The sequence below is a fragment of the Lissotriton helveticus genome, chromosome 11 (assembly GCF_964261635.1).
Source record: "Lissotriton helveticus chromosome 11, aLisHel1.1, whole genome shotgun sequence".
Classification (NCBI taxonomy): domain Eukaryota; kingdom Metazoa; phylum Chordata; class Amphibia; order Caudata; family Salamandridae; genus Lissotriton; species Lissotriton helveticus.
The window spans coordinates 944,296,984-944,313,977 of record NC_136072.1 but is presented as its reverse complement, the minus strand read 5'-3'; the positions used below and the strand labels follow the sequence as shown (position 1 = coordinate 944,313,977).

General features: G+C 42.1%; 1 protein-coding gene across 2 annotated transcripts in view; it reads right to left on the bottom strand.

Moving 5' to 3' along the window:
• The window catches only part of TTC28 (tetratricopeptide repeat domain 28), a 1,211,014-nt gene that overhangs the window by 294,590 nt on the left and 899,430 nt on the right, over window positions 1-16,994 (bottom strand). The gene's annotated exons all lie outside the window — the stretch shown is intronic.

Sequence of the window (16,994 nt, the reverse complement as noted above, 5' to 3'; positions counted from 1 at the left end):
GTGTTATGTTCAAGGTCTCAATTCTGCGTGCGCTATTGGCAGCAGCGGGGCATTTTTGCTAGTATCGATCGGAGTATATAAAAAAGGACTGCAATGGAAATGTTGTTCATAGTCTACAGTACCTCAGGATCTTGCCTTTAGCCCAGGGTAGCTGCAGTGTTCTAGTTATTGTATCAGTTAATGTGAAACAGTATTCTGCAATTGTAGAACAAATAAATGAGAGTGATAACATAGATGATGGTCTGTGGTCAGTATAGGGACTTGCTCTTTTTATACTAATGAATTGGAAACTCTCTGTGGATCTTCAGCGCTACTTGACAGTGATGCCTATATCGGCCGAAAGGCAATGCTATTTTAAAATGACTGGAGCATATGAAAGGAGATAAGGGCCTGATTTTGATCTTGGTGGATGTGTTACTCCATCACAACAGTGATGGATATCCCATACGCCAAAATATAAATCCCATTATATCTTATGGGATTTATATTTCGGAGGACGGGATATCCGTCACCATTTTGACAGAATAGCCTGTCCGTCAAGATCTAAATCAGGCCCCAGTGGCGGCTCCTCTGCTAAGGCGGAGGAGTGTTGTCCCACTGCTTTTTAGCAGGGTACATAAAGAAAAAAATTAACTCAATGTTATTATCACTTTATTTTTTCCTGCCGCAGAACCTTTGCAGTCAGGGCGGGTGGGGTTGTTCTGCTGACAGAGGAGCAGAGGGAGGAGTGGTGGGCACTCTGTAAGTGCATATAAATGTTTGACCGGCTGTTTTGGGTGGGCCAAACAGTCATGCGCACTTTGCATATCCTCCACCCAGGCTGCATTACATTCTGGGTGCTGCATTACAGCCTGGGTGGAGAACATGCCCAAGCTCCCATTCACCATCTGAGTTCTGAGTACCAAACCACGGCACTCAGACCAATCACAACACTGCATATCAGATATGTGATTGGCTTAGAAGAGCCTGGGTGCTTCCTGTTCCGGCTGGAGAGGAGGGACGAGGAGGATGGATGAGGTGAGGAGGTAAGTGCCAACTGCCATTGTCAGGCCGTATGTGTATGTATTACAGTTTGACAGACAGGGTACCCTGTAAAAAAACCTGATGGATGTCTCGTCTATTGTACTACAAGATGGGCAGGACTGGCCTTTTATTCTACTTAGCATTTCCCTACTGGAGGCAGATTTTGAAATGAAATGGAAAAAGTGGCTGATAGGGAGCTTGAAGAGTGGGCGACACTCCATTGGGGTAGTGAGGTGTGTGCATGTTAATGCTTGAGCTCTGAATATCTGGTTTGACTAGGCTTCTTTCTCTAAAGTGTCAGCCATGCCTCACATTGGCTAGTGATTTACGGGAAAGTGGCTTTGAATATTTGCTTTATGCATAACCGCATCCCATCAAACAGACTTCTCTCTTTTTGGAGGAAATGCATAGGTTGTTGCATGCCTGCCTACTTGCTCACTTGCTTTTTTCATTGTACCCAATCAGAAAACAAGACAGACTTATTCTTATGTTTTTTATTTCTACCTCCCAAATCATGGCTGCCCATTTCCCCGTATCCTTTTAGATAGTAACCAGTAACTGTAAAGCAGACAACTGGTGGACATTACCAAGATCGATACGTAATGGAACCAAAAGATTATGCCCCGTAACCTCTCCAGTGAAGGAATTCACAACACTCACGCAAACTGATTCCAAAACTGCACTATGCAGGGTACGTCTTCATTTCCAACACTGGCTTGCATCCATTGGAAGGCAACGGTCCCTCCCATTTGAAGCAGTGGTATCTACAAGGCCACCACTTGCCCAAGCCTGGAGAGAAGACATTTATTGAGGAATAGGAACACAAACACAGAAGCCCTACATTTTCTGTGGTGAAGCAATAAAATTATATGTCAGTACTATTATTGTTATTTTGCCAACTTAATATTTTAATGACAGGTGTACTACCCCGCCCCCTTTTATATTGTCTGTCTTGTCTTACACTCCCAGGCTCTTCTTATGCCTATTTCACTTCCTGGAACACTTTCCATAAGTTCAGTTCCTTCTTGAAAATAACATTTATTGTGGCAGCTAAATGGCCATTGGCTCTCTGGTATTTTTTCATAAAGGACATTACATGTTTGGATACACTGGAGCCTGCTAGCATTTTCTTTTTGTATTGTGTGCAGCTTTGGCAGCTTGAGGGTGCAAAGCACACAGTAAAATTGGAAAGCTATTTGTTGTAGCGAGAAGGCAGGCAGACACAAAGAGCTAGAGGGAGCCGCAGCAGATCCGACGCCTTATTCAATAGCTAACGCTGCTCCTTTAACAAAACCGGAGGTTCATAATGGCCGCCCTCAGCATGGCCGCTTCAGCGCTTCATTCTTCCCAGAAGCAATTGATGGGAGGCAGTAATAACTAAAAGAAACAGTGTCTGTGCAGTGGGAGTTTTAATGAACTAAGCCAACACACACATTATTATTCAAATGCTCCACCTCATAATTTGACGCCTCTGCAGTTCTATTGAAACCGCAACCCTGATGCGCAGCCACAGTACCGCCACAGCACGCAGTCACCACCATTGCTGCCCTGCTAGGCCGCAGTCTGGTGGATGAATGCAACTGAACTTGGTTACATTAACATGCAATGCAGACATCTTTTCAAACTATTGGAGGAGCTGGTTTTTCCACACAGAGAAATATATCCCTGGGTAAATTGCAAACTATAAAATGTCTGATTAGTATGCTGCAAAGGAGGAAGGAACAAGGCAATTAGCTGATGTTACAATGAGATTGTCCCAACCAGGGTTTTTTATTCAAAATAAATAGTTTCAGGAAATAATTCTCTTAATTCAGTGCCAAACATGTGAGGGCCCTGGCTTTGTTTGTAGCACTTAATGAACAGAATGTAATAATTGAGCTATTCTTTTATTTGATGGAGTGTGAAGGCCTACGTGTATATAAATTAGGCGAGAAGTAATTCTCAAGAATGCAACGTGATTGGTATAATCGGTCCTCAAAAGGCTCTTAAGCATTCATACACTATTATTATTCTTTGTAAGTAAAAAATACAATGACTATGATTCAAACATTTGTCCAAATCACACCTATTGCACATAAAGTCTGAACTACAGCAGCTGCGAATGTAAAACATATTTCAGACCGGCTTCATTATTAATTATTCAAAACAAAATGTGTTTAAAAAGAATTTCTTGAAGGTGGCAATGAGGGAGAAATTAAATATACTGTAGAAAATGAGTAGCGTTAAGGTGAGGTAGAGAAAGGTGAATAAGCTTCCAGAGACCTGAATGGCCAATGGTAATTGGGCACCCTGAGGGGGATATCTCTCTGAATTTTAGGACAGTTTTTTAAATCAGAGGGATTGATCTAGATTTTAGGGGTTATGTACACTTGTCTTTTCCGTGGATTTATGTAAAAGTAAAAAAAAACTTAATTCCATGTCAATAGCTTGACACTATGTACAGGAATTTATATAGCGCAAATCACCGAGCGGTTTCTAAGCGCTTGCTTAGGGAACCCGTCCTGGTATTCCCCTGTGAGATAACCCCGGCAGGGTATCCACAAGGTGAAAGCCAGGCATCCCGCCGCGAGGGGCCGTTGTGGAGATTAAGCAAGCTATTGCCCAGAGTCGCAGAGTGTGAACCCGTGAATCGAGTAGGCACCGGAGCGAGAATTGTCGAGTCCATGGACATTTTAGGACCCAAGACCCCGCCGAGCTGGGAATTGAACCCTGGTCCCGAGCTGACCTCAGCTTCCAGGTCTGCCTCCTCTAACCAGTGAGCCACACTTCTCAACAAAAAACATTAGTACTAATGTTAATCGTGTTGGTCACCACTCCTCCTTTTATCTTGGCTGAAAGTCCTGAACTCCCATTTCAACCTTCCCCACAAATTACAGTGCTTATCACATCTTGCCTTCCCCTAAATGAAGGGCTGTAGTTCTGGTGTTACTGGTACTTTTCTGTATATTGCCAGTTTCTTGGTTATGGGATAGAGATTTCACTTAGCGCTGCCGCTTGTGCACGGTCACCAAAAGTACGCTTTTTCATCACAGCTGTTACAAAGTGAGGAGCAGTGATGACAATCCGATCCACCTAGTCCATGGCTCCTCTGTTCAGTCTGATGATCAAAAGGCATCCATCAGTGGCTTTGCAAGATGAGTTTTAGGTTTTTAATTTTTTTTCATTCTGATGACAGTTTTTAACTCAGCCACCAATTGCATAGTAAGTGAAAGCAAGGGGCATAGTAGCTAATCAGCTGGTGGAAGAATTTGAGCTATGGGTAGCTATGAGAGCCTTAACCAGGAAGTATGTTGAACCCTGCCGCAAAGTCATAATTGCTAATCCGCGCTATGAAATCAGCTAATGCTATGGGTTTTTTCACCATCGTTCACCAAGACATCTCTTGTCTCGTTTGTAGGGAGTTATTGCTGTTGCACTATGTCTCTGCCTGCTCACTGTCAAGGTCAGCACATAATGGTGAACTGAATGACAGTGCTCTGGGTACCTTTGATAAACAATAGATCTGTAAACGCCTTCTGACATCATCAAACAAGCAAACTTTCCAGAATGCTTACTGCTGGTGATTGCTAGCAATGCGGGACTTTTGCTACTCAGGACGTCCCCTTTACGCTCTGCTTACTGCAGCCTTTCACAAAGAAACATTGCGCCCTATAAATTGACAAAATAAATAAATAAATAAAAACACAGAAACGCATCCCTATGCGAGTGGGGGTGGCAATATTAACAAGGTCTTAACTGCACTACGTGTTTTTACTGTCTGAAAGTCAAATATGTGATGTTTTAGAAGGCTTTATAATGTACCATTATTTCTGCACCAACAATGTTTCTACCTACGCCATGATATTTCTGTCCTTTTGTCCAGACTGGGTGTGAGCGGAGTTCGCTCAGAGTTCCGCAAGCGGCGGAGTACGTTTGGTCACACCGTTCGCGTTGATTTTCAGCACTGAGCATTTCAGCTTTGATGTAAAATCAGGACAAACAGCACCATGCACAGCTCAAGAGGAAGGTGCTTCTTTTCTGCCACTCGAGTAGATTTTCTACTCGAGCAGCAGTTTTCTGAACACGAGCGAGCGGTTGCAACTATTTGCGACCATCCGCGGCCGCCCATGTTGAGAAATCTGACCGCCTACGTTGGGAAATCTCTTTAGAAGATGTATTATCCTTGGGAAACATCCTTTACAACGAAACTTTTACAACGCAGTGCTTTTACAACGCAGGTTTTACAACGAAAACCATTACAACGCATTGCGCTGGGGGGCGCTCTAGGATAGGGAGTAGATTTAATTTACTATCCAACACCTTCCCTAGTGTCCACGGGGACTGGAGTTGGAATAGTAAATTAAACTATTCACTATCCAGCACCCCAAAGCGCTATGCGTTGTAATGGTTTGCGTTGTAAAAACCGTGTGGTAAAAGCATGCGTTTTAACGTCATACATCCATTATCCTTGCTCACTGTGAGCACAGAAAAGACTCCACTCCGTGAGTTTTTCGGAAATTTTTGTGCTACACGGAGTGTGGAAAACTCTGGGAACAGACCTGAGTACACTGCCCAAGCCTAATCCAGACACTGCACTTTCAACAGGTTTGCTTAATGTCACATATGCCTTATGAATTAGACTTTGTAAAGTGTCTGTTCAACAGATCTAGAAAATGAGCTGTGAGAGGCCAGGAGGTTTAGCTCCGGACAAGCAAACACACCAACAAGAAAATGCTGAATTATTAAAAGACATGCTTCAAAGATGAACTTTGGAAAAAAATCAGAAATGCCGGAGGGTTGAAGGGTTTGTAGTACGAAACCAGGCCTGCCTGCTCCTCCTCCGAGTGTACTTTGGGATGCAAAACCACATCACTGTAGCTTTGAAAAAAGGTTTCACATGCGTTTAAGACATCTTGTTTTTAAATTGTGGCTAATTTTATGATCTTGGCTCCTTGTTTTCAACCTTATTGTGGTAATTCTCCAAACACATCCAGCTCTCTTCATTGTTGGAGTTTTTTGTGTTGTCTCGTGACAAAGAAGTATTGACGAATACAAATTGGAGTACTAAAGACTAGGGGCCTCATTTATGAGGCCGTGCGTCAGTTTTGCGCTTCCAATGCGCCACTTTTTTTGACGCATCGGTGGCGTAAAACATGCCTCCTGTTGCGCACTATTTACAAAGTGACGCTTCTAAGCAGATGCGTCACTTTGTAAACCCATGTGCTACATTATACCTGCGTCAGGTATAATGTATGGGGGGGCGTTCCCCCGCTAAAAGCCTCGTAGAAGTGACTTCACTGCGTCACTTCTAGGATGCAAATGCGGCAATATCTTACGCCTGCCTCACAGCAGGCGTAAGACTGACGCAGGCCCTTTAACATGGGGCTTGCCCCATGTGAAAGGGCGCATTGCTGGAGTTGCGTCACTTTTGTGACACACTCCAGCAATGCGTCACTTTTGCGCCATATAGATATGTCAGAAATACTGACGTATCTGTAACTCCTTGCGACATGATGCGTCATATTATAAATATGACGCATCCAGCATGTCGCAAGGAGGGCGCAATGAAAAGTGACGCATCGCTGTTTTCACGCAGCGATGTGTCACTTTTCATAAATGAGGCCCTAGAGGTGGTAACGTTTATATGCAAGATCTCTCATCCTTCCACTTAATTATTCCATGAAATTAAACAGATTTTGCTCTGTTATACTTAAGAAAAATTACAAAAACTGTATCCTGGATAGAAATTTGTTTGCAAATATTTGTACAAAGCAATATGTTTATTTGTGATAGCTGCGAAGTGCACGGTAGTTCCAGATTACAGACAAACGTTGGTTACAGGCAAACGACGTTACATAAACCAGAAATTATACATGATGCTTATTGGATGCGTCCTCAAGTGCCTTCTGAAAGAGCCAGCAAATGTCGAAAAAGTCAAAGATTCCCAGGCTTTGGGTGATGATGCCCAGGGCTGGAACATCTGCACCCACTTTAGGGATTGTTAACACATGTGTTACACCTTTATTCTAAGTGCAGAGTAAACTTGAATCAAAGAGGGCGGCTCTTTGTCAATCTGCACATCTGCATCAATTTATACAGGTCAGGAGGGGTCAAACACTGATACAGAGGAGGCTATCATTTCGTTCACAATGTCTCGCCTTTAATGGACCGGTTAGGCTTCTACAGCCTTGGCGAATATCAGATTTGAGCTGTATGGCTCGATCGATATGTCAAATATTACGTTTTTATCCAAATAAATAATCTTCCAAATCTTTTGGAGTTTAAAACATGACCAGACTTGATGTCTGAACTCAGGGAATAAAGAATGGCATATTTTGTCCATGTGGTAGGTAAGTATTTGCCAGGGTGAATGCAAATGTTAACACAGTAATTATATATATTTTGTGGAGGAGGAAATCGGGAACTTGGCAAAACTATTACAAAATTAAAAATTCCTGAAAGCGAAAGAATTGGTTAGGACAGTTGTTTATAGCGTGCAGAGCTGGATAATGTTGCACTATTAAGGGTCTTATTTCTTGTGGGCAGTAAGGAGTTGATTGCCTAAAGTTGGAAGCTGTCTCAGCCACCCACTTCTCACATCCCCCACCTTTTTAGAGCATGAAGGATGGTGGTCTTCCTGAGAGCTACGCTGCTGCTGACAACTACAGTAGGGAAAACCCTTCCAATAGACCACATGGAATCGAAGAGGCGGTCCTACGTAGGTGATTGCCCCTACTGGGTTTGCCATAAATCATGGTAGTTCCGGGTAAGAAGAGTGTAATGGTCCCGTCCTCTGTGTGCCCCCGCGCGAGGACATTGTTCTGCCCTTGCCTCGCGCTGCCCGTTGGCACGCGAGGAATGTTGGATCATTACAAAGAGTTCTCAGCTTTGTTTGCCTATTTTGAGAAAAAAACGACATTTGACAGATCTGTCATTCTGCCATGTCATGGCAGACCTATCACTGCTGCTTTTTCCCATGAAGCAGCTCATGCCCTAGAGGTGGGATCCGTTTTGGCGGAGAAAATTGCACCAGCATGGTGGCAATTTCATAATGTGAAGATTTTGGACGCATTGCCTTCGTGGCACCTGCTTTATGCCATAAGGCAAGTGTCCCACCAGGCCTAAAATGAGCTTCCGAGTTATTGGCCGGAATCATACCAAAGAGTGCAGGACAGCTCAGTGCGCTTAACAGCCATTGCTGACACGTGCGGTCTGCAGGTCACGTTCGAATCAGGGCAAGGGCAACATCTCCTTTTAAGGGCTGTGAGGAGAATTGACTGCCATTCAATTGGTTTAGAGTAGCACCTGTTATTTACAGCCCCTAAAAGTAGACGATATGCTGAACGAAGTGCCATACCGAATCAAGTTATTATTATATTTAATTAAGCCGTAAAGGGGGACTCAAAACTCAGATCTTCCAGATGCAAAACAAGCAACTAAGGCACATAGGCATAGATGCATCAAGCTAAACACTGCTTTGCGACCGGTATTTTTGCAAATCGCAATTAAAGAAATCGCAAAATTGCGATTACTTAAATTGCAATTGCATTTAAAGAATCTCAAATTGAGATTCCTTAAATACAATGCAATAAAGTTAAAAAATTAGCGATTTCGCTAATAGGGGGAGCAAATTTGGTATTTTTGTAATTTGCAAAAACTTTGAAAAATGCACTAAAGTGCATTTTTCAAAGTTCCATTTTACACACAAACATGCCTTTAGGGCATGTGTGTGCAAGATGTACCCATATGCAGATTTCAGGGGTGCAACAGGGTGTCCTTTTGACACCCTGGCACCCTTGAAATTGCAATCTCAATTTGCGATTCTCTAATTGAGAATCGCAAATTGAGATTGTCTTCCCATTCATTCCTATGGGCCTCTAGGCCCATAGGAATGAATGGGGAGGTATTCCTTAATTGCGGGTCATAATTTGCGAGTCGCAATTAAGGAATTTTAAGAAATCGCTATATTTTAAGCGAGTTCTTCATGCATAGCATTTTGCTATTCCTTATTAGCGAATCCTTATTTTTCGTTAATAAGGAATCGCAAAATGGATGCTTGATGAATCTATGGGTTAGTTAGAACATTGTGCAAAATATTCAAAAACTGCAGATAAGGCATTACTGGCATCTACTTGTCAACATATTTAAAAAATGTCCTAATGTTTTGTGGAATAACTTTTTCATAAAACTCCCACCGCTGTAAAAGGCAGGTGGTGACAATGGAATTATTTCCATAAAGCACCTCCTCCTGTTAACTATTGGGGTTTTCTTGCAGGGTGGGGAAACCAAACAGAGGCCATTACAACTAATCTGACATGATTCTTTCACGACAGGGGTGTTACACAAGCCCCGGGACTGCTGTGGGACCCAATGCTTTAGGGGACCCCCTGAGTTATCTCCGAGATATGGGCATCCCAGGGGCCCCTTGCCACATTCTACAGGGCTGCCCCATCACACTTCTTTACACCACTGTTTGACAGCTTATCCTCCGAAACACCTGCATACACCATTTATAATGGTTATTTGTAGGCTACAAATCCAGGCGCCAAATCCTCTGCCAATAAGTCATTGGCACCATTAGCGAGCCATGCACTCTGGCCCAGACAGCCAAGAAGTTCTTATTATAATTATTCAAGTGTCACCTCCCTGGACTGCTGCAAATGAAATCTGGCAGGATTATTTGTTGAAGAAATTATTGATTGTTTTCGAGTGTCAAGTCAATGTGCAGCCTTGCCAACACTGCTTCCTGCTTAGTGAGATAAACACAAAGGAGAGTCTTGACAACAGGCAATTTATATTCACTTTGCATAAAGTGAAGCTTGGTCGCCGTTCTATAAGTGTACTCCCCAATTTAGGAAATTAATAATGTCCATTACAGTAATACGAAAGCTCATCTATGGAAAGGGAAGAATTTATCTGTCGTCCTCAATAAACTACTTTGAAAATACAAATAAGCACTGGCAAAGTCAATAGGTCTGATTTTAATGTGCTAAAAGAAAAGGGTGTTTGGACATTAGAGCGAGATACTCGAGAGGGATTCAGCAGGAGTGGACAGAGAGGGTTATAGTTGTTTAGTTGTTCATCATTGTTAGACCGGTCAGACTTTTTGCCTTCTTCCTCCATTTTTTGCAGATCTTGTTTATGCTGGCCTCAGGACTCTGCTCACTTTACCACTGCAAACCAGTGCTAAAGAGCATGTGCTTCTTCTTTAAAACACGATAACACTGGTGCATCCCCAATTGGCATATCTTATTTAATTATAAGTCCCTAGTAAAGTGATACTACATGTTCCCAGTGCCGGTAAATTAAATGCTACTAGTGGGCCTGCAGCACTGATTGCGTCACCCATTTAAGTAGCTCTTCAAACATGTCTCAGGACTGCCATTGCAGAGCCTGTGTGTGCAGTTTAAACTGGCAAGTGTACCTGCCAAAATATTTTTTTGCCAGGATCAAGCCTTCCCTTTTGATACATATAAGTCATCACTAGGGTAGGCCCTGGACATCCCACAGGGCAGGGTGCAGTGTATTTAAAAGGTAGGGCATGTACTTTTAAGTTTTATATGTCTAGTAGTTAAAACCACCTAAATGTGGTTTTGACTACTGCAAGTCCTACCTCTAACATAGGATAACATTGGAGTTACCTTATTACATTTAATAAGCTGTAATTTTCAAATGGAAATATTTCATTCTTTTATGTTTGGTGTCTTTGGAATTGTAATAAAGTCCAATTTTTAATTACAATTTTGAAAATGACACTTTTAGAAAGTTGGCATTATCATTTCATAGTAATTGTGGGCCTGTATCCTGTACCCAGTTCAGATGACAGGGCGTAGCGGACAGTTGAGCTCTGTGTATTCCTCCTAGACAGCCACACACAATAGGGAGATTAGGTGTGCCTGGATGGGTCATCACTGACAATATGAGAGGGAGGAGCTGGGCACAGCCACACTTACACTTGAATAGAATGTGTCCTTGATCCACAGAATTGGCTGTTTAGTATAAAGCCAGGACAGGGTAGCCAGGATCCATGTGGAATTCAAAGAGAAACCTTTCAAAGCTTCTCACCCACTTCAAAGACACAACTGGGTTTAAATACTGGGCCCCAAACACCAACTCTTCTGAACACATCTGGACCTGTGTATACTCTGCCAGGAAGAAGGACTCTGCTGGACTGTTGTTCTAATGGAACTGCTACCTCGCTGTGCTGACTTGCTGCCATCTTACTTGGGTGAAAAGAGAACTGGACCTGCAACTTCACTCTTGCAACCACAACACCAGAGTGACTCAAAGGGTAGTCTTCTGGCCTACTGATCTGAGCCTCAGGGACATAAAGGCTCCCCAGCATCCTGCACCAGCCCCTGGACCCAGCTGAAGTGAGTCCCTGACTCCCTAGTGGGGCCCCTCAGGTCCTGGACCAATGGTACAGCTCAGAGAGCTGTATATGTAAGTTTTGGGGCTCTCCAAGACAGTGAATGGGCCCGCTTGCACTAAAGCATAGCCGTTATCATAACGATTCAGCATGAATATCCGTCAGCTGCCTCTGCACTTTCCGCAATAACTGCAAGATGTTCACGCTACACCTACTGCGACACTCTCCCTACTACTTGCTCCACCCTCCACTGCAAACAGAACCCTTGGCACGTCTTTAAGAAGGTAAACTTTAGCAGGCCTAACCTGGTAACTGTATCCGACCTGCGCTCCATTGTGGTCGGCCCGAAAGCGTCTCTTTAACCCGGTCCAGTGTGACCAGATATTCCAAGTTGACCCTTTGTGCTTTTTGGCGCTACTTTAACTACAAACCTTTAAAAAATCATCATTCCGGAACAACTGATTGGATTGTTGTCATTTCAGTCTTTTTTTTTTTTAGTAATTTTGCTTTACTTTTCTAACCTGGTGTGGGATCTCTTTGTGGTGTGTTTTCCCTGGGTTTCTGTTGGAAGTATTGCACAAATACTTTACACATTGCATCGCAGTTAAGCCTGACTGCTCTCTTCTAAGTTAACAGGAGGTTAAGCACAGGTTAATTTAGGGTTGGCTTGTGCTATCGCCCTGACAAGGATTGTGGTTGCTGCTTGACCAGGGGCTCACACCCCAGTCAACCAATAATCCAATTTCTTACACTCATACAGTTCAATGCAAACACTAGAGGGGAGGTGGAAGGGTGCACCTAAACAGCCAACAGCATATGCTAAGAGGTGAGAGATGAATACTACACTGGATTGACCCAAAATTTGATTGAGAAAGATTCCAGCTACCTGCTGTAAGACGCTGGTCAAAGACATCATCGGTTGAAAGTGGTGGATCATAGCCCACTCTATATATATTGATAGTAATAGGTCTGTTTATTTGTCACAGCCTAGACTTGGATGAATTATCAGCAAGTAGAAATTTCATATTAACAACATTTAGGAAACTCAAATGATGTGTCTTGTTAAAACAAAATCCCAAATCAGGCACTTTTCCTTACACATACTAGGCAAAGGGTGCCCATCCTAAGTCCACAAAGGCCCGATCCCTGACAGATTTTAAGGATATCCACAATGTATAACTCTACATACAATGAATCAAAAATGAAACACAATTAATAGATATTCTGATGATCTGTGATGTATTCAACCCTCTGTTCAAGACTTTAATCTTAACATATGTTTGCTTATTACTCCAGAATATGTTGTACTTGACTGTTTAATGGCCATTAATGGAGAAATCGAATCAGATGACAAAATATGAAAACTGAAATATTGTATGCAGCAAGATTTCGATGGATGTCGCAAGATGTTTGCCTCAGCACTTCCCACATTGCCTATAACAATTCTATGTGCATAAAGATGCTCCATACTTGGAAGAGACTTGCTTCTGTCTGTACGTCTGCCCTAACTTGCCTGTTCTCCCGGACTTTTTTCAAATTTACAAAGAATTGTTGATCCTCCCAGTTATCCTTTCCGCTAGCACCCTTGTTGCATTTTAACTCATAGTGCAGCAGGTTTCCAGTATGGATTACATCTCCGCCTGCTGAAGAATCTCTCTTTATTGGAATGGTCCTCTCCATTCATCTCCATCACCCTAACCTACTGCACTGTTGACTTGTTTGTCATCTCTTGTTCCACCTGAGAACTTTAGTGTTGATGAGTGACTGCTTGGTAGCTGAGGTCTTTCCATATAAACATTGATAATACCGGTTGACGCACATGCTTCTTCATAATTTAGTGCTGGGTAGTTTTTTTCCTCCTTACACACATCATATCTCATTGTAATAGTCTGGTAGTCCCCTCTATCCTTTTCTTTATATACTTGGATTGTATGGGTTCTCATTTCCCCTGCTTTTAAAGTGGAGGTTCCACTAGTTACTAGTGCCTGTCTGGTGGTATCTTTAGTTGTGCAGAGAGATGATAGTCCCTTAATTTGCAAGGTGAGTTTGACAATCTTTACAGCTACTCTACCTACAGAAGACCTGTGCAGAGCAGCATAACAAAACCAGTGAGGAAAGTGCATGGAAGTCCCATACCTTGTGACGCTGGGGTAGCAGTACAATGTATAAGAATGCCCATCCTGGGGCAACTGGAAGGAGAACGTTGATACAGACAAAATACGGAGGAGTATCCATCTATCCTAGATCTCAAAAGATTAATTTAAAAAAAAGTTGATCTATAAATCTGCAATTGAAGATCTTTTACTATGCATCTCACTTGCAGATCACAATTGGAAGGAACCTCTGCTGCTTACAGATGACACTGCCCACATTTACATGGAGCAGATGAAAAGATGAAAGATGTATTCTGTAGTTTAAATCCCTCCATTAGAAAACCTCACAGAAGATTGCCTTTACTCTGAGACCCCTTCCAAGCATAAGAGGAAAGGAGTTGATGACTGCTGCACTACACATAAAGACATACAATAACGTAACTAAGAGACTGGGATATTCTACTACTGGCTGATAGACAAAAAGGAATGGTTCACCCATCTACCACGTGTTCTGAGGCAGAATCCAGGAAGAGATTTGTTTGGACCATTCAGGGGTGAATTGGTCATGTTTAGCCAAAGACAAGTCATAGTTTCTACATAAACTGATGGCAAACCTTCAAACACATATCAGGGGACAGAAAGAAGGCCAACAAACTGCTTCATGCTGTTGTGGAAAAAGCAAAGATGATTCTGATGTCAAAAATCCATTGCTAATCATTTTATAGCTGCCTAGATGTGTAAATCTGGAAAAACATATTGTTCAAGAGATTTTTTTATGATCTGAAGTCAGGTTCTATATCATGATTGACTGGTTGAGCTTTGACGCCACAAATAGTTTACAATTACCTTTTAACATAGTAATTACTTGGTTTGTATGTAGCATGAATAGTTTATAACAATGAGACGTAGGTCAATGTCTACTACAGGACATTTGTCAATTTGGTTGTGAAACCTTAGTATCAATTTGTACAACAATACTTTTGTGTTGGTAACATCTAGATGAAAAAAAATATTCATTGAACTTGGAAAATATTATTCTACCAATGCTTTTAGGGAGTGACCCCAAAAGTCTTTAGAAAATCTCTTAATTTATGAGAAATATCACCCTTACACTTAAGGCTGCCTAGTACCAAACAGCTAACAATCACTTTTCAATTTACCAAGAACAGATGGGAAATTTACTAAATTGTGCAAAACACAACCTTTATTGTATGGCCTATGAAACCCCTTAAGTAAACATTTCAAGTTGACAAGAATTTTACCCTAAATTCACTGCATGGAAGAAGTGTTAGTTTAGCTTCTCACATGTGTAAATGGCAGGTCACTCGGAAACTGTGATAGTACTACACAGTTTATACATCGCACACTTTATGCTAATGCGTCTGAGGGCAGAGCTGTAACAACCGTCCTTCGCACTTTTCACTAATTATTGAATGTGATTGTTTTTCAAGTCAAAAATCTAATTTATATTTTTAATTAATTCTCCGAGCTATTTCCAGCTATTCTGAAGGGGTTAAAATGTTCCTAACTTTAACTGTGTTGCCAAATTCCCCTCCCCCTTGTTCCCTAATTAACACTTTCTAGGGAGGCACTAACTACGGTTCCCAGGCTTCCCTTTTTTACAGGAGGAAAAGATGCATAGATGCCTTTTAGAATGATTTGGAAAAGCATGCCAGTGCATGCTTCAGAACACGTAGACAGTTCTAGATTAAAAATAACCAATGTTGAGCTCTACTAGTTCTCCATGTGCTTAAACTAGTAATGGGCTCATTATGGTGCGCGAGTTGAGCCCTCTAAATTCAGCCAACTCTCATTGTCGGTAAATTGGCTGGCGACCTCAACTTAGCTGAGACCATCAGCATATTTACAGGCCGTATTAAGTGAGAGCTGTAGCCCTACTCTTTGCTTTCCGAGCCAATAGGCAGATTTAGCAACAGGGCTATTTTCCACGCAGCCTTCTTGAACCGCAACCTGGGACTGGGTGGTAGAATAATGTGAGAGGTAAGGAAGTGTAAGAGTGTGTGTGTTTTTGATGCGCAGCTCTCTGACACATGTTGGTATTGGCCAGTCACACTCCATCATTCGGTTGTCTTCTCCATCCACATGCTGCTTTGCCCATTCACTGGTCTTTATGTCTCTGCTCAAAATCTTCCAGCACTGCTTATCTCGCTTTCTTCTATGCTCAGATCGCCTCACTGACTGGTCATTCTTCCTTGGACACTACTCACCCCACCACACTCACTGCTCAGCCTCTCACACTCACTGCTCGGCTACCGTCACTTTCCTGAGTGGTCACCATACCTCATAGTCACTGCCTCAGATGTGTCTGTTTTTGATGGGCCTTCCAGTTCATATCTCATTGTTCACTCTGACACACTCATCACTGTTGCTCAAGGAAACTCTTTCTACAGGGAAACAACCTTTACAATGCAACTTATACAACGCACTACCATTACAACAAAACTTTTACAACGCAACATCCATTACATCGCATGCCATTACAACGTAACCATTACAACGCATGACACTACAACGCATACCACTACAACGCATGTCATTACAATGCATACCATTACAACGCATAACATTACAATGCATAGTACCCTTACACTATCCAACACTTACCCTACTGTTGCACCCCCTGGAGTTAGAATAGTAATTTTTATCCCTACACTATCTAACACTTACCCTACTGTTGCAGCCCCCTGGAGTTAGAATAGTAATTTTTACCCCTACACTATCCAACACTTACCCTACTGTTGAACCCCACTGGAATTAGAATAGTAATTTTTACCCCTACACTATCCAATACTTACCATACATGCAATGTAATGTTATGCGTTGTAACGGTATGCGTTGTAAAGATAGTATGCGCTGTAATGGAATGCGTTGTAAAGGTAATTTTTAAAAATTTGTTGTAATGGCATGCGTTGTAATGGAATGCGTTGTAATGGATGTTGCGTTGTAAAAAATGTGTTGTAAAGGTATGCGTTGTAAAAGTATGCGTTGTAACGTCATACATCCCTTTCTGCCCAGTTATTACTTTTTCTTTGTAGTTTTGGTCACTGCCTCAATTATTGCTGACTTAATTCATGTTGCTATGTGGAATAAAACTAAACAAAAGTTGCCTCCGGGATCACATTTCTCACTGAGGACTGCTGTAATTGCATTACATTCTCCTGTTTACATTTTATAATGTGACAAACATACTCTATATATGTAAATAGCTTCCAGTCATGTAAAATGGTAGATCATCCAAGACACTGCCATTTGCTCCAATCACAGCCTCTGGACACAGAATGCTGAAGCTAGTCTTAGCATAAATATATGCAAATACCCAAAGCCATGTATCTAATATTGAGAAAACAATTGTGTGCTACAACCAACCTCTGTTTAAAACACACATTCTAAAAACACTCAAAAACCAAATCATACACCAAAATGGCGGACATGATAATGTAAGGGCCTGATTATGAGTAGCTTGCTATATTCCGACCCATGTGTAAACCCCCTGTCACTCATGGGTAGGA